The sequence below is a fragment of the Protopterus annectens genome, chromosome 9.part0 (assembly GCF_019279795.1).
Source record: "Protopterus annectens isolate FY-2018-M chromosome 9.part0, PAN1.0, whole genome shotgun sequence".
Classification (NCBI taxonomy): Eukaryota; Metazoa; Chordata; order Ceratodontiformes; family Protopteridae; genus Protopterus; species Protopterus annectens.
In genome coordinates this window covers 1,742,518,452-1,742,537,018 of record NC_056743.1, presented here as the reverse complement: position 1 = coordinate 1,742,537,018, position 18,567 = coordinate 1,742,518,452, and the positions used below count along the sequence as shown (strand labels likewise).

At 44.2% G+C, this 18,567-nt stretch overlaps 1 protein-coding gene across 1 annotated transcript in view; it reads left to right on the top strand.

The window, feature by feature from the left end:
• LOC122810775 (transcription activator BRG1-like) overlaps nucleotides 1-18,567 on the top strand; it is a 1,556,036-nt gene that overhangs the window by 983,778 nt on the left and 553,691 nt on the right. The gene's annotated exons all lie outside the window — the stretch shown is intronic.

Sequence of the window (18,567 nt, the reverse complement as noted above, 5' to 3'; positions counted from 1 at the left end):
TTACTTAGCAGATATACTCCACAGAGGCCTATCCTCCTCCATTAAGATCCATGGCTTTGCCATTTCGGCTCATTACAGCACTGAGCCACCTCTTTTCTCTCACCTTCTTATGAAACAATTCCTGAGAGGGGCAAACAACTTAGGGCCGCCAAGGAGAGCACCCACCCCTGCTTGGGACCTTAACTTTGTCCTGGAAAAGCTCACGCTACCCCCTTTTGAGTCTGTAGCATCAGCAGAGTTAAAATTCCTCTCTTGGAAAACAGCCTTGCTTCTGGCCATCACTTCAGCTAGAAGAGTGTCTGAGCTACAAGCATTTATGGCTGCGGAACCCTTCATTATTTTCCATGCTGACAGGGTTTCCATCAGGATTAACCCGTCCTTTATGCCTAAAGTGGTGTCCAGTGTGACTCTCAACCAAACTATCCATTTGCCAACTTTCTTCTCTGTTCCTCAAAATAAAGGCGAATAGATCCTGCACTCCTTCGACATGTACAGACAGCTCAGATATTACCTGGATAGGACTAAGCCCTTCAGGAAATCTGACCAGTTGCTAGTCAGCTTTGTACCAGGGGCAGAGGGCAAGGCCATTTCAAACAAAACAATTTCCAAATGGATAGCACACTGCATACATTTCTGCTACAAGCACCATGGGAAACCAACCTCTCAGGGGGTCGGAGCACATTCCACTAGGGCAAATTCTACCTCTATAGCATTCCTCAGGGGAGTCCCTACCAGGGACATCCTGGAAGCTGCTACCTGGAGTTCTGTACACCTTCACCAAACATTACCACCTTGCCTATCTTTTCCAAATCCAGGGTGGGTTTTGCAACAGCAGTCCTGCAGGGCATACTAACCAGCCCAAACTCTTGTTGACTGCCTCCACCCTTTTTCAGCTTTGGGAATCAACCCAAGTGTGATGCCTGTGACAGTGAAACACGAAGAACATAGTACAGTTGTGTACACTTACCATAAATGTACATGTTCGAGTGTATTCACTGTTGCAGTCCTGGTTTACCTCCCTCCAGCCCCATGTCTCTCTCTCTCACCTCTCTGTCTAAAACTCATCCCTTTCAGGGGTATTGATATTTACTTTTACTGATGTTTTTTTCCCCACCATAACTTGGCTCCCTATTTGGGGACTCCTGACATTTGGGACAAGAAAAACTGATGTAATGGCATCTGCTGCCTGTTTTTATACCCCTCACGTCAGTCCTGGAGCGACAGCAACCGACGCAGAAATACTAAGTCTCTGGTATTCGGGCCGGCTGAGGGCTACGTGCAGGCAGATAACCCAAGTGTGATGACTGTGATTAATACCCTCCTCATCCCTTTTACCTACTGACAAGGACAGTAAGAATATAGACAGGATAGGCAAGAAGGTTTATACCTCCTCCACCCTAGCCTTCAGAGCTGTCAACTACCAAACTCGTATGATAAAATATGCCTTGGACTTAGTATCCCAAGCTTCTAATCTCCTGTCCTCCTTGCCTGACTCCCCTAACAAGACAGAGGTAGCATCAAAACTGTCCCTGACTTTAAGTGGCCAGGCATTCAATTAGATGCAGTTATGATGCAGCAGAGGCCTCTGCAAGGTCTGCTGCTTCCACATCAGTGCTACGCAGATATTCTTGGCTTCGCCTTCAACCCCTGCCGGAGGACTTAAAGTCCAAAATTCTTGATGACTCTCTTGACCACAACCTCCTGTTTGGGAAACGGTCTGCAGAACTCTTTAAAAACCTTCAGGAGAAAAGCAAGGAGCTTCAAGATATTAAACACCATGTTCTTCGTGTTTCACTGTTGCAGTCATATTTGGGCAATCTGCTCTCAGGTTGCCCTCAGTCAGCCTGATTAACAAGTTTTGGGTCCTGCGTCGGTTGCTGTCCCTTCTTCAATGACATCAGGTCGTCAGGGGTATAAAACATGCAGCCGACGCCATTACATCAGTCTTTCTTTCTGTGTGGTGCCCAAAGCAGAAGCAGTTCGGAAGTGCTGGTCGGCAGACTCCTGAAATTTTCGTTTTCGAGTTTCAGAACCGAAGTCTTCAACTTAAAGTTAAATACCCCTTTGGGGAAACTTTTTCTTGCTCCTTTCCGATGTCAGTAAAAGTTAATAATTGCATTACTTGTGGAAAGCAAATACCACAAAGATTTTCATTCATACTGTATTCCTTGCCTAGGCCCTGACCACGACATACCTTGCTGTCATTTTTATGCTTTATTTAATCAGCGTACTATCCATCGTCGGTATATTTTTGCCTCTAAATACTTCGGTTCTTGGTTTAATTATCCAGAAATGTCATCTGTTAGCCATCCAACTACCGGGATTCCGAAAAAACGCAAAGATAAAGACAGAGACAGGCCACCGAGGTCCAAAACTGCCGACAAAGCTTCCAGGTTTCAGTCCCAGGGGACTCTCAGAGCTAAGTAGTGGGGGACCTCCACTTCCAAATCTGGAAATAAGACACCCCCCTATGGTAAACAGTCTCAATGACTTCCCTTTAAAATTCCCAAGCACTTATCTTTTGACCGCCCCTTTGGGGGGAAAGATTGCTTTTCATGCAAAGAACTGGGAACTCATAACCCAGGACAAATGGGTTTTAAATATAGTGTCCCAGGGATACAGATTTCATTTCCACACATTGCCAACACCAAATGGGTGGCCAGACCTGTCCCCAAATCAGTGGGCAGAGGCTCAAAAACAAGTACTTTCCCTCTTAAGCATGGGGGCTATTCATCTGGTACCAGAAGAGGAAAAGGGACAAGGTTTCTACTCCAGACTTTTTCTGGTACCAGAAAAGACAAATCATGGCATCCAATCCTGGACCTGTCTACTCTAAACACCTTTCTGGAGATTCCAAAATTCAAGATGCTGACTCTTCACCAATTACTTCCTATGCTAGGGAAAGATGCCTGGTTGGCAACACTAGATTTAAAAGAAGCATACCTGCACATCCCAATCAGGGAATCTTGCAGAAGATACCTACGCTTCAAAGCAGGCTACATGCATTATCAGTTCTCTGCACTGCCCTTTGGCTTGTCTACTGCACCCAAAGTATTCACAAAGTGCCTGGTAACAGTTATTGAATTTTGCAGGCAAAGAAGTATTCAAATATACCCATACCTGGACGATTGTCTAATTCAGGCAGAAAACCAGGGCATACTTTTAAATCCTCTGGCGATTGTAAAAAGGGTTCTAACTTGTCTTGGGTACACCATAAACGAAAAGAAATCACAACTGGTACCCTGTCAAATTGCATTCCTGGGTGCAAGCTTGAATACAACTGCCCAGATGGCTTACCTCACGCCAGACAAGCAAATTCATTTGGTAACCTACTTCAAACACGTGGCCACAAAAACCCTGCTATCTGCAAGACAAATACTGCAAGCCTTGGGGTTCCTGGCCTCCTGCATTCTTCTAATTCCATATGCAAGACTGCATATGAGGTAACTACAGTGGTATCTAAAAAGTCTATGGAGTCAGCATTCTCACAGCCTGGAAACAATGATTCCTGTCATACCTTGCCTACGCCTGGAGTTTGTCTGGTGGGCAGAGGCCTGCCATCAAAACAAGGGACTACCATTCACACTACCCCCTGCTGCCCAAACCCTAACTACAGATGCATCAGACTATGCATGGGGGGCTCACTTGGCAGGGAAGTGCATTCAGGGCAAATGGAACCCAAATCAAATGCACCTACATATCGATCAAAAAAATGTTAGCTGTACAGAATGCTCTGACAGCCTTCAAGGACTACATTCTTCCAGTACAACTAATGGTAAAGACTGACAACACCATGGTTATGTGGTACATAAACAAGCAGGGGGGGTACACATTCCTACCCCCTCTGCAGATTAGCCATGGCATTGTGGAACACAGCCTTGAGCTACCAAGTGCACCTACAAGCTCCATTCCTGCCAGGAAAATTGAATACACTGGCAGACGGACTAAGCAGAATCCTCATGGACCCACACGAGTGGAAACTGGAACCCAGGATTTTCAATATGTTGACAAGCGAATATAGATCTGTTTGCCTTCCCCCAGAACTACCAGTTGGACAGGTTTTGCACAAGGGCTTCCCACAAATAAGCCTGGAAAGTGGATGCTCGGTCCTTCAGCTGGAAAAACCCATCAGTCTACGCCTTCTCCGCACTGCCTCTGTTCTCCAAATTTCTACTAAAAGCCAAACAGGACAAACCAATGATGATCTTGATTGCTCCAGACTGGCTGCGCCAACACTGGTAACCCCTCCTGCGCAGTGTGTCACAGTTATCTCCATGGCATCTGCCTCAGACCCCTTCCCTGCTGTCTCAGCAGGAGAACCAAATTCTGCACCCTCCACTTCCAACATGTAACCTTGCAGCCTGGCTAATCACTTAAATTCACCCCTATCATCCCTCCGCAAACCTGTGATGGATGTAATCTTAGAGGCAAGGGGACCTAGTACTAGAAGATCTTATGCTGAAAAATGGAAAAGATTCTGTGCCTGGAACCAGTCTCAAGGGATGAGCACAGCAGTGCCCAATTTACCTCAGATTTTACAATACTTAAGTGAGATGCTTCACAAGGGCCTGTCCTTTTCTTCTATTAAAATCCGCTCCTCAGCCATTTCAGCTCATAACACAGAACCTCCCCTCTTCTCTCATCCTCTGCTCAAGCAGTACCTCATTGGGGCCAAAAATTTGAGACCACCCAGGAGAGCTCCATCCCCTGCCTGGGAACCTTAACTTTGTATTGGAGAAACTCACTCTACCTCCTTTTGAGCCAGCTGCTACTGCAGACTTAACATTTCTTTCTTGGAAAACAGCTTTCTTTTTAGCAATCACTTCAGCTAGAATATCATCTGAATTACAGGCTCTTATGGCAATGGAGCCTGTCATCATCTTTCATGTGGACAGGGTGTCACTCGGGACCAGTCCGTCCTTCATGCCCAAGGTGGTATCCAGTGTGGCACTTAATCAGTCCATTCATTTGCCAACCTTCTTTCCCAATTCACAGAACAAAGGGGAACGGATTCTGCATTCCTTGAATGTGCACAGACAACTTAGATTGTACTTGGACAGGAGTAAACCTCAAAGAAAATTGGAACAACTGCTGGTAGCATTTCAAGGCTATTTCAAAGCAAACCATTTCTAAATGGATAAGCCATTTTGTTCATTTCTGGTGTAAGCACCATGGAAACCTATCCCCCTGGGGATCAGATCTCACTCCACCAGGGCTGCATCTACTTCTGCAGCCTTTCACAGAGGTGTTCCTACCAGGGACATCCTAGAAGCTGCTACTGGAGTTCTGTACATACTTTCACCAAGCATTATCATTTGCCGATTTTCTCTAAATCCAGAGCTGGCTTTGCCACTGTTGTCTTGCAGGGCCTTATTGCTGGCCCTAATGCTATATAAACTCCTCCTCCCAACCATAGCTTTGGAATCTACCCAAATGTAATGACTGCAACAGTGAAACACAAAGAACATAGTACAGTTGTGTACACTTACCATAAATGTAGATGTTAGTGTATTCACTGTTGCAGTCCTGGTTGCCCTCCCACCAGCCCCCTAACTTCTTTTGGCAATACCTCTACTTTACTTTACTATGCTTAAAAGCCTTTTTGGTGTATTTGCTTTTTTGCTGGAGGTATATCATTGTACTTTTATATTTAATTGCTTCCCATTAGGGGGGCACCTGACAGCTGGGGCAAGAAACACTGGTGTAATGGTGTCTGCTGCATGTTTTATACCCATGACGTCATGGAAGAAGGGACAGCAACCAATGCAGGAACCAAGACTTTGTTAATCATGCTGACTGAGGGCAACCTGCAAGCAGATTACCCAAATGTAATGACTGCAACAGTGAATACACTCTAACATCTACATTTATGGTAAGTGTACACAACTGTACTTTCTGCTGTCCCCCATTTTTAATACTACAGGAATTACCCAGGTAAGACCACCTTTGTTGGAGGACCCCCTACTCTGCTACTCCTTCCTCTTCCTAACATTGGAAAGGAGCCAGGAGACAGACCACTTCCAGACCAGCTTCCTCTCAACCTACCCAAAGACAGCCCTTTCCTGACAGAAGTGGCTCCAACAACCCGTGACTGCCTTGCTCACCTCCCCCCCGTCAGCCAGCCTCTCCCACAACCTACCCCTTTGGAGAACCATCACCCACTTTCTACTTTTTCTGGCAGAAGTACAAGGATCTTATTTACTTGGGAAGAAAGACACCCTCCAAATTCCATTCCATTAGAGAACCAGATTCAAAGGACTCCAGGGAATCTTTACAGGATTCGCTGAACCAGGGAACTGAGACCCAAAATTCTGGACCTGACAAGAAGAGTTCCAATTTTTTTAGAACTGCTCCTGGAGGCTAATTCTTTTATTCCCTTTTGCATCCATTCCATTCCATGGATTCTAGAGATGGCTGCCAATGGACCCACATACAGTCCTGGGAGGTCCTCCACATGTCAACATGACAGAAACTGTTTTCACTTCTCTGTTCCTTGGTTTACCTACCGCATCTTATGTTTACAACATTGCCCTTTGGTTTAGCAATAACCGGGTGCAGAAACTGCCTGAGTTCAAATAACCAACCCTACTCCTTCAGATGATCCTACCCTAGAAAGAGGACATCCTAAAACCATTCTGTAGCTCACATAACACCAACAGGTTCACACCTCACCCACACCACACCCGAGTCAACCCCACCACCCCAACTCAAGGACAAAATTTTTGGGGGCAGGCATTTTCAGGGCAGGGATGATGCAGGTCCCCCTCCTGCTGGCCTCGTAAGGCCTTATGCTGGGTATGCACCTAGCCACCCAGAGATGAATGCAGGGATGGTGCTTGAGATTTGCAGTGGCTGTAGTCCTCCATTAAAACCATCCATTAGAAATTCATTACTCCCCTTTATCTCATTCTTAAGGTGCCTCAAGCAGAATTAAGGTGGTGGATACAACATTCACCCACCACCCAGGCCTTCACACCAACCACACCAATGCATACTGCATACAGACACACACATTGGACCTGGGCTGGGGGCTAGAAGAAGAGAATCAGCACCGGACTGAAAAAAATATCAATATGGAAAAATCAATATGAGGGAGGAGATGACTCCCAGCCTTTTTCTCCCAATCCTCTTTCTCCCAATCACCGGGTCCTTCACAGACAATATCACAGTCATGTGATACTTCATGTTCAAGAGCAAACAAGGAGGGATCCCATAAGGGATAGCAATACAGATAGATGACCACTCCTCAAAACAACCCATCCAACAAAGGCATCTTAACCCTGCAATGTAACCGTACAAGCATGCAAAAATGCTACTACCAATGCTTCAATGCTAGAAGTTTAAACCTCAAAAATCGAGGCACTCAGGCAACTAAAAAAAACGATATTCATATCTGTGCATAACTGACCTAGTTCAAGGCTCTAGAGAGCACCACTGCAATACCAGGCTAAAACTCTTACCACACTTTTTGGCCACCAAACCAAGATCGAAACACTAAAGGTGGATTGTCCATATTCATCAAGGATATTCACACCACCAGGTTAGTTGCCCAACATAATGCATCTGAAATTCTCCAGGTGCAACTAACACTAGGTGAGACTGCAATCCAAATTGTAGCTTGCTACAGATCCCCCACCATGCCCCAAGATTCTCTCTACACCTTTATAAACATGCTGGGAAATATTAATATACAACCAAACACCCTAATACTGGGTGATTTCAACTACCCTGCCGTTAACTGGGAAAACTACTCGTGTACCAACACCTTTGCCCAACGGTTCTTGGAATTCATAAATTCCAATGCCCTGGATCAACTAATCCATAGTCCCACCAGGAGCTCCAGTATCCTAGACCTGGTCATTACCAACATGGGAAATCAATGCTCTACACCTATGGTCACCCCCGCGATCTTCAGGTCAGACCATAAGCTAATCACCCTTAATATCCACATCTCACCCCCACCCCCAGTAAGGAAACCTCCATAAAAAACGTCTCCAAAGCCAACTTCATGCTACTCAAGTCAGAAGTTACAAACTTCATGACACCCATGCAGACGGGAACTGAAAGTTCGACTGATGAGTCCTACACTAAGGCACTGTACGAGCACATCTACTCATGCATGAATCGTGCCATCTCAAATAGAACCAAGATGCTCTCCTCCAAAAAAAGGAAGCCAATCTGGTGGTCCCCTGCCATAAACAAACTTTGCAACAAAAGGAAGAAAGTGTTGCAGAAAAGAGGAAAATCCCAGGATGCAAAAAAACTCCCTTACCAGCCTCAGTAAGAAGCTGAGATCCCTCATAAAATTCTCCAAAGCTAGTTACAAAAATAAAATTGCCAAAGACTCCAAAGACCATCACAAGGCATTCTATAACTATGTCAAGAATCTAAATGGCAATGCTCAGATCTGCTTTGAGCTACAACAGAATGGCATTAAATATACTGATCCCAAGGATATTGCCAATATCCTAGCAGATAGATTCAGTGCTAACTTCACCCCCCTCTCACCCCCTAAATGGCCCATTTCAATACCGGAAGATTGCCAAATTCCGATAACGGCCACACAGGTAAAAAAACGTACACTCCAAAGCTAAGAATACAGCATCCATGGGACCAGATGACATCCCAGGCTGTGTACTACATGTAAACTACAAAATGAACTGGCACCTCACCTAAGTGTCATGCTTAATTATACCCTCACCTCAGGCTTCATGCCCACTGAGTGGCGCACAGCTAGTTATCCCACTCCACAAGGGGGGATCCACCACCCCATCAATCTGACAAGCCTGATCTGCAAGGCCATAGAACGTATTATCACGGAACTTATAAACAAAGACATTGGCAACCTTAAAACACTGGATCCCACCCAACTTGGGTTCATGAAGGGCCGAGCTTGTCTCCTGAACCTGATTGACTTCTTCAAATCAGTCTCCAGAGCCGTGGACGAGGGTAAGGCAAGTCCACACAGCCTATCTCACCAAGGCCTTTGACACCATACCCCACTCTGGAATCATAGATAAACTTACTAAGCTGGGCATTAATCCTTGCGTCACTCGGGTTGCCAACTGGCTTACTGACAGAACCCACACTGTAAAAGTAGCCGACTCCAAATCCAGCTCCAGACAAGTGGAGTACCTCAAGGTTCAGTCCTGGGACCTCTCTTGTTTGGCATCTACTTCTCTGAAGTACAGGCCAACACTAAGGGACTCTGGCTAACAAAGTTCACAGATGACTGCAAACTGGGAGCCATTATTGAATCCCCAAATAATGTCGATACTCTACAAAAGGGCCTTACAGAAACAGATGCTTGGTGCCAGAGCCATGGGCTCAAGCTCAATGCCAAGAAATGTATAGTTATCCCCTTTGGGAAAAAACATGTACCCGTGAATTACCACATAGGTGGCAGTACACTAAATACCGAAAGTGTGATAAGAGACTTAGGGACACAGGTGGACAGTGGTCTCACCTTCAATAACCACATCACCACAATACTCAGGAAATCCTTCTATGTGGCACACCTCATCACTAAGGGCTTTTCATCCAGAAAAAAGGTCATTGTCCCACTGTACTCATCCCTCATTAGACCCATTATAGAATACAACACCCCATTTGGTATTTACCTCTCAAGACATCTGCAACAACTGGAAAGGCCGCAGAAATACCTCACTAAAAGAATCACAGGCCTAAAGCAGATGCCCTATGCTGACCGCCTTAAACTCCAGCTATACTCTGTCGCATATAGTCTACCCTGAGGCGATCTCTGCTTAACATACAAGGCCATGTCAAAGCCAGAGCTGTTGGACATGCTACACTTAAAGAAATCCAAATCCCTCAGAGCCACACGCTCCAGGGATCTAAACCTTGTCATCACAATAAACAAAACATGCTGGAGGGATAGGTTCCTGACCCAGAGACTCCCCAGACTCTGGAATAGACTGCCCATACATGTCAAGCGGAGAGCACCTCTTTGGCCCTCTTCAAAAGGAACCTTGATGACTGGATGGGAGAGAGGAAATTCACCCCAGGGATCATGTCAGTCGCCCTGCTAGACAGGGGTCCAGGGAAGTAAATAGTGTGGAAAGAAATAGCCAGAGAATTGTTATGTCTAGGCTTGTATAGGCCCTAGGGCCGATAGTCTAGTACCAACCTATGAGCCTACATCCCATCCCAAGACAGTCAACAAGCCGATGTCAGCAGATCATCCTCTTTACATCACGAGTGGATGTTGAACAGGGAAGTTTTTCTAGACATGGTCCACCAGTGGGGCACACCAAGTAGATTTGTTTGCCTCCCCCCAGAACAGACTGTTGAAAACATTCTCTACCAAAGACCACTCCCCACTGGCCTGGAGGGCGGACACCTTCAACATTTCATGAAAGGAATGGTTTCTATATGCATTCCCCTCTTCCCTCTCATTCTAAAAGAACTCATGGAGATCAGGAAGGACAAACCAAAAATCTTGCAGGTGACTCCCTACTGGTCAAGGCAGCATTGGTTCCCCCTACTACTGCCCATCTCCAAGCGCAATGACCACAAGATACCCCACAAGGTGGACCTACTCACAGCAGAAGGGAACACTCATTCATACTCACATGCAGATGTTATGCCTAACAATATGGGTGATAAACTTTAATTCCCTTCAGACACCACTACTCTGAGGATGTGCTTTTAGTCCTGAGGAATGCCAGGAAACCTACTACAAGGAGATCCTACATTTCAAAATGGGAAGAATTCTCCAAATGGTGTCTCAAAAGGCATGGGGGATCCCTTTCTACCGAATGTTCCTCTAGTCCTAACTTGTGTATGAACTTATCAAGGCTGGCCTTTCATACTCCTCAGTGAAAGTCCACCTATCTGCAATCTCTGCCTGCTTACCCCTAGACCCCCCACTATCCAGGCTAGTTGTTAAATTGTTCCTGAAAGGGTGTTTCACATCAGACCACCAAGAAAACCCTTCCCACCTCCTTGGAACTTTAAACTTTATCCTAGGTTGGGAGGGTGGCCTAATGGTTTAGGTGTTTGCCTTACAAACACAAGGTGCAGGGTTTGAGTCTCACAAAGGATAATTGGCTAGGCTTAAAATGGCTCGCAAGGGCAGTTAGCCTAGTACTAATCTATGAACCTATGAACTCTTATAATGTGCTTTATTATCTTTTGATGGTTCTCTAGTGAAAGCCTGTTCATAAACCATCCAAATAATGCTAAATACTTAGTCTAGTTTACCATTTTCCTGTAAAATGGATGAGAACAGGTGTAAAAAGTCTGAAAATTGAAAGGCGTGAACCACTATAAGAATTTAGAATAAAAAAGGCATTGCAAGCACCATTAACTTAAGGACTGCTATTTCAGACTTCTAGTTGGAATGTCCATTAATGGCAGCTTCATTCATCTTCTTTATTGAGGGCAGGCCTCAGTTTTGTTAATATTCTGCAAGAAAGATAAGTAGTTAACATTTCACTGACGTTTTCCTTAAATTAGCATTCTCTAATAAATGTTTCTTTAGTAGACTTAAATGCTTTCCACTGTTTAGCTTGGTGTACAAGCATGTGTGAGGGAGAGGGAAACTCTTAATTATAACATGTTTTATAGTGACCTCTGTATAGTAGAGGGATATGGTCCCTCAGCCAGTCAGAACCGTGTTAGAGCTTGCAGCAGGGGTATTATGCTAGTATAAGATCCCTGCTAGAACAGTAACTTTGTAAAATGTTGGTCTAAGGCACCCTAAATTTGATAAGGTAAAAGACTGCAACTCTCAGTTTAGAAACAGAAGTCAACTACTGCATGAACATTTATTGGAAAGATGCAAATGTTAGTCAAAAGTCAAAGTAAACTTTGTTATTCAGACTCCACAAGTGAAACTGACAAAATTACGTTACTCCAGGCTCTGTGCGCAAACATGTAACATATGCAGAAATTCACATTACTACATTTAGACATTCCTGCTACATAATATTTACTGTTTTACATATCGGCAAACATTTATTAAGCTAAAGAGACACTCCATTTATTGCACAGAATTCCACAGCTGCTACTTATTGTACAGGGTTCTGTTGACACTAGTCTAAGGAAACATGGTACTTACTGCACAAAAATTTCACAGCTGTTATTGCACAGAATTCTGTTCTAGCATCAGCAGATATTGCACAGAAATAAGGTTATGCTCTTGTTAGATTAATGGCACAGTGTATTTAAGACCGTTTAAGGTTACTGTATGCAAGTATGCTTCTCACTCGTCCTATTACCCACTGTCCCTGATGTCAAGTGAGATGTAGGTTGCTACTGGAGTTCACTGTGCTGATGGTCAGGGGATAGAAGCTTCTACTAAATCTGGCCATTTTGCAGTGTATGCTATGATAATGCCTCCCAGATGTTAGGTGCAGGAACAGTCTATATATAGTGAGAGTGTAGTCCATAACTGTTTTCCTGGCTCTGTTGAGACAAGACTAGTGCAAGTCTTGAATAGACTTTAGAGTGGTCCTGGTAATCTTTTCTGATGCTTTCACCACACTTTGGAGGGACTTGCAGTTTGTGCCTGAGCAGACGCTGTGGGCAGCAGCCCACGCATTACGCCCACTCTTTCTTTCTCACTTCATACCAAGCAGAAGTAAACGTGTCGAACTTCGCAGCGTCATCTCGCCCGACTCAGAAAGTCACTGTATTTAATCAACTAAAGTGCCGTGGCGCCCGCCTGGCTTCGATTCGTTATTGTGTGCCTGAACGTATCCATAAAGTTACCTGGAACCTAATGACTGTTTAAAAGCTAAAACTCTTATTAACTGACCAATTCCTTTTCTCGCCGATGTCAGAGTTTGCCTAATAGTGTTAGTAAGCCAACCGACGAACAATAACGCTTACATAAATTTTTCCACCTTTTTTCGTTCAAAGGTTTAGGCCCAGCGGCCCCCCGCGCAGCCTGAGCCCCCAAGGTTAAACAAACCAAAGAAGCAAAGATACAGCGTCCGGAGTTCTGCCACGGCTCTCCAGCTGAACCTATTGCTCACATTAGCTGAATCGATCACTCAGCGCAATCAAAGAAAGATAACTTTCGGGCCGAGCGGTCGCCATCCAACCCACGTTGAAACCATGGGGCCTTTGACCTCTACCCAGAAATTTGACGAACTCAGCCTCAACCCATTTACAGCTGAACCTATCACCAGAACTGAAGCGGCCTTCCACCACTCAGGAAAGTGCCTCCAGCTAAAGGTTCACACTGACTTATCAGAGCCCCTTCTAAAGCTCTCTAACACCCAATTTAAGGTGCTGCCTGTGCCTCAGCCATGTCCATTAAGGAGCCCGCCGGCTCTCAGCCTTACTTTGACAGAAGAGACAATTTAGACCCCTAGAGCCCCACCTCTTCTCACTCTTCAGGCCCTCTTTGCATTACCAGACCTGAAGGATTAATCAGATTTATTTTCTCCCTCAATCTCAGACATTCCTGCTGGCTTAACCAGACAAGAGACCTAGCACAGAGCCCCCTGAGCCCCTGACCCTGATTCTGATGCTTCCGATGCTGGCCCCATCAGATCAAACTGACTTTTTTCAAGCTCCCAAACCTTTCATTAATTCTGATAAGAGTTCCTCCTTTTTCCTACCTCCTTTTCTCTCTCTCCAGGACCTCTGGGACCATTTACACAGCCATGCAGCCAGAGTCTAGTAAGCAGCTCCTGTTTTTTCAGGTGGCAGAAAGACTTGGGACCTTTCTGCACCTCTTACACCACAGGCCCCACCCTGTACCTCTGTTCCAGCTGTCCAGGATGATGCTGATTTACAGTAATGCTCCGCTTCACCCCCGCCCTATATCCCAGGGTCCAGGGTGCCAGATGCCTACTGCACACTTTACAGGTCCCCCTTGCGACACTTACATCAGGGACAGATGGTCCCAAAGGTTTACACTTCAGCTACTCTAAAAACCCTATTCCTTCTGAAAGGAGAGGATGAAGGTCCACCAAGAGATTATTTAAAAAGATAAATACTAAAACTACTCTTAGAACAAAAACTAAAATAAATAGTTTCCATTAGAAATACCAAGAGTATATGTGATCGTTAACTTTTTAACTAACCACTGTGCATATGACAGATAAGGAAATATTTTTGCATCAAATGACACAATAAGTGAGTTGCTGGCATGCATGTAGCCTTCAAATGTGCAAGATCAGCGGAAAAGACAGCATTGAGATGCACCATGGATAAGAAGGCATGAAAGAAAAACAAAAAGCTCAAAGGATATGTGTTTTATGAAGGAAATTCAGATAGGTGCAACTGCAATGCAAGTTTTTTTAATTCTTCCTCAAGCAGGTTTTGAAGGAGCAAGAAAAGAAGCGAAATCTGTTCAAGCTGTTTCCAACCAATTTGGGTTCCCAGAGCGTTGACCCCAGAAGCAGAAACCAGAGGCACAGAGGCACAGAGAGGAAAATACCAAAGGGGCAGGAATACAGAGGCAAGTACAAGGCAATCCAGAAACCACTCAGACCCACAGTGACACAGGGTAACAGCAGGCACATTTTCAGAACAAATAGCAAACACAGCCAAAAAAGTTAAAAAAGATTAAATCAATACTCCTTCAAGAACAAATATACCGGTTTCTAACAAACAATTAACCTTCAATGCAAAGAACAGCAACTTCAGATAAAGATCCAAATAACAGAGTTACCACAGCTGAAGGTTGCGCACTTCAACCGGACTCATCAAACAAGAGATAATGGAAATAGTGCCATGATCAGTTACCAGAACACTACCTCGTGGGGAGTTGGAAAGAGAAAAAAGTTGGGAAAAAAATTCTACTCCATTGAGGAAAAAGGAATTACTTCAGTCTCAAACTAATTCTAGTAAAGCTCAAGGAAGAAGTTCTTCCACTCTTTCTTGCCTCAGCCGGCAACAGAAAAATACTGGTATCTGTGTAACAAATTCAAAACAACCTCCTCATAGACCTCACTCTTGTGGTCTAGTCTTACCTCAGGGCTTAAGATATCATCTCTCATTCCTGCACGTCCTGCACTATCCATTCTGCTAGGGTTTCCAAGTATTTCTTGCTACCAGATCGCCAGGGAAATTCCTGCGATCAGTCCTGGACTCACCTTAGACTATAGGAAAATAACAAAGCATCAAAAACAGCCCATTACCGGCTAAGGCAATTCAAAAATTTACCATACTGGTTTGGCTACAAACGGTACAACTGGACACAAAAGCTGTCAACAAACAGTCAAGGACCAAACATTTACATACATGACACAGTAAAACAATGGCATTCCTTAGTAAGTCAAAAACAAAAGAGAACCAAACAAGAGGATCTCTGGTGGGAACTTCTTGGACACAGTAACAGCAAAGAAAACACCTGAGGAAAGAATGACACAAAAAAAGCAAGATCTTTACTCATACTCTTTGACCTAAAACTGAAAAAACATACAGGAAAAAAAGACTGCTAATGTGGTCTTTGTGAAGATACAACCTAGAAACAGAAATCCCACTAATCCCATATCATAAAGTGCCGAAACTATGGTGGGGACAAGATCATATTTATACACCAGGAGACACAAGAATTTACAGTCAGAACACAGACACATTCCTAGAAGACCATCCCTATGATGTCAAGCAAGCCCAGGGTCAGACAAGGCCTACCCATCAGACAAATCAAAATGACAAGCCTTCCCTCACACTCAACTCAGTCAAACAAGAAAGACCACCAAATGGACAGGCAGCTTCAGACAAATCAAAGTAGGATCATGTTGGACAAAAGGTTCACCTACATCAACAACACTGGCAGTTCTCAAATACATCATCCAAAGTTCAAAGTTATGTGGACATCCAGCAGATGAGTTCTTGGGATTGTGACACCAGCAGCTTGAACATAACAACACACCAGGCACTCATTCATATAGAATACACATATGAAGAAGGGGATATCGAAAGCATATACTCAGCTCCAACATGTTACAGGGAATGGGAAGCTGCACCCGAGCATCTCAAAGACCAGACAAAAGGAATTGAACCATGAAAAGAATGGACTCCTAGCAGACATCTTAAATTCCACCTCAAAAAGTTCTCAAGAAATCAAGCTGCACCGGTTAGCATGGAAAGTGGACAAGCTCCTTATGCAGCTGGACAGTTCCACAGCATATGCATTCCCACACAAGCCCTTGCTGCACCTTCAAGGACTAAAATCAAGGAGCATGGACCAAGGATAATCCTGATAAAGACAAAAAGGCTAACCAAATCTGAGGAAACCACTCTTCCACACATGTCACACTGTTGACTAAAATCAGCCCCCTGATGCAAGGACAACTCGGCAGCAGAACAACTTCTCAGACAACACCATCCTAAACTGCTGCAACTGACTGCATGGAGAACTGGGCATAATACATCCATCAGCAAAAGCAAAAACTCAGAACAAAGGGGATACAAAAAAAGCAGCAAGCGTTTCAACAAGGAGGATGGAAAAGAAAAGGAAGGAACTATGCTGTGGAAAGCCAAGGAAAGTCATGTCGCGCTGGAAGGAAAAGATGTGTCAAACATAGATCATATCTTCATTCATGGAAAATTATCTGTCCAACTTCTTCATTCAGGCCTGTCCTACTCCTCCATCAAGATACATGCATCAGCTATTTCTTCTTCATTCAGGTTGCATCCTCCTCTTTCAGCACCATGCACAGGCATGCAGAGCAGAGAATCAAGAATGTAAAACTGTAGGAAACCCAGAGAAACCAGCTTGGGACTAGGACTCAGAATAGAAACCTTCAGCTTACCACCTTTGAACCAGCAGGACAAGACAGCAAACTCCACCTTACAAGCAGCACTATCAGCCTTTAGACAACTACTGGCATGGAGGGCAGGGGAGCAGGGGTGGAAAACTGCACTCCATAGCAGTTCCTACTTCCTTGAGGATAATCAAGGAAGACAGCCCTTAACATCATCCAGAGTGTTAGAGTGTCTCCAATCCACCTTATCCACAGGTCTTTACATCCCCACAAACACACCTTCAACCCAAACCCACCAACCTTCTGGAAAGACCTACCTAAGATGTACAGACACAACTGTTTACTACTTGGACAGAACATAAAAATAAACAAATGAGAACAAACAGAAAAAAAACTAGCAGTGCAGCAGCCAACTTAGGAAACAGGAAGAAAGGAAACAATCTCCAAATGGATGAGGAAATTGATCTCAATTCTGTTACCAATTCCACTGAAAATCACATGGAAAACCAATGACCTCATTCCACTACCACAGCCTTCTAAGACCAGACAGCCACTACCACAGCCTTCTTGACCACAAAAGTGGCAAGACTTTATTATTGGTTGGAACATTATGCATCTGCGCCATTATTTATAAATTATAATATGTATCTATCCGCAGAGGTCACGGGTTGCTGGCACTGCTACAGGGATCCTAAAAATTTACCATAATCTAATTCTATACTCTTGGTTATTATAATTGGTCTACTTATTAGTTCGTGCAGATATGATGCAGGAAGACAGGACATAGTACAGTTTTGTATCCTAATGTCCCTGTATGGCAGGTAGATGCATCTGCCTCCAGGATTCCCCTCCCTCCTTCCCCTCCTAGGTGGTACTCCCTCCTAATAGCCTAGCTCTAATGTAGTGGTCTATGGTGTGTGTATTTGTTTATATGTTTATATATTACATTTTGTTTTTTTTTTTGTATTTTCCTTTTTTTGGAAACAATGGCATCAATCAAAATTTTAGCATAGCTCAAGGCTACTGGCGCAAGGGGGGCACTGCAAAAACAAAAAAGGCGTCTACTGCTGCTTTTATACCCGAAGACCAACAAGATGCGTGTGGTGCGATGTGGCGACATCAGTCGAGGCGGACCGGACTTTGGAATCCCCGACTGAAGGGGGCCCTGCGACAGGACAACCCCAGTTGTTATGACTGCAGATGCTATCCAGTTCGGACATCTACATTTATGGTAGGTACAAAACTGTACTTTGCCATACCAAGCAAGTTTAATGTTGATTTCATCATATGCAGAAAGAGATTTGTAATTAAAAAAAAAAAAAAAAAAACAGAGGCTTGAAGGCAGTAAATCACCATTCCCATCTGAGCATCTGAAGGGGCTGATTTGGTTGATACTCACATACTCAGGGTGTGAGTGTTTGACCCTTGAGCACCTTTTCAAGTTAAACCTGGCCATACACAAATAATCTTAAATCCCACCCATCCAGTGCATTATTCATGTAATGCTAAAAAAGCTCTTGATAGTCATGTCAATCAATTTGTTTTACACATTTAACTAGTTAAGCCCACTGGACTCTATTGTCTGTTTTCAGGGGCAGCCCAGGAGCATTGTCTGATCAAGTAACTCGTGCAAACTTGCATAGTAGGCAGATGGTGGGAAGGAATCAAACCCAATACCCTGGACTACAGAAATACTCTCCTTAACAGCTCAGTCTTTTTTTTTCCTGTACACCACCTGCTAATTGCATACCATTAAATGTTTCCTTTAATTTGGAATCGTATGTCTAAGGGTGATGGTCCTTGCCTAACGTTTTGTTCTTGGGGGAAAAAGACAACTTTGTAACCTAGCTAATGTTTAGCCTTTAACTTAATTCAC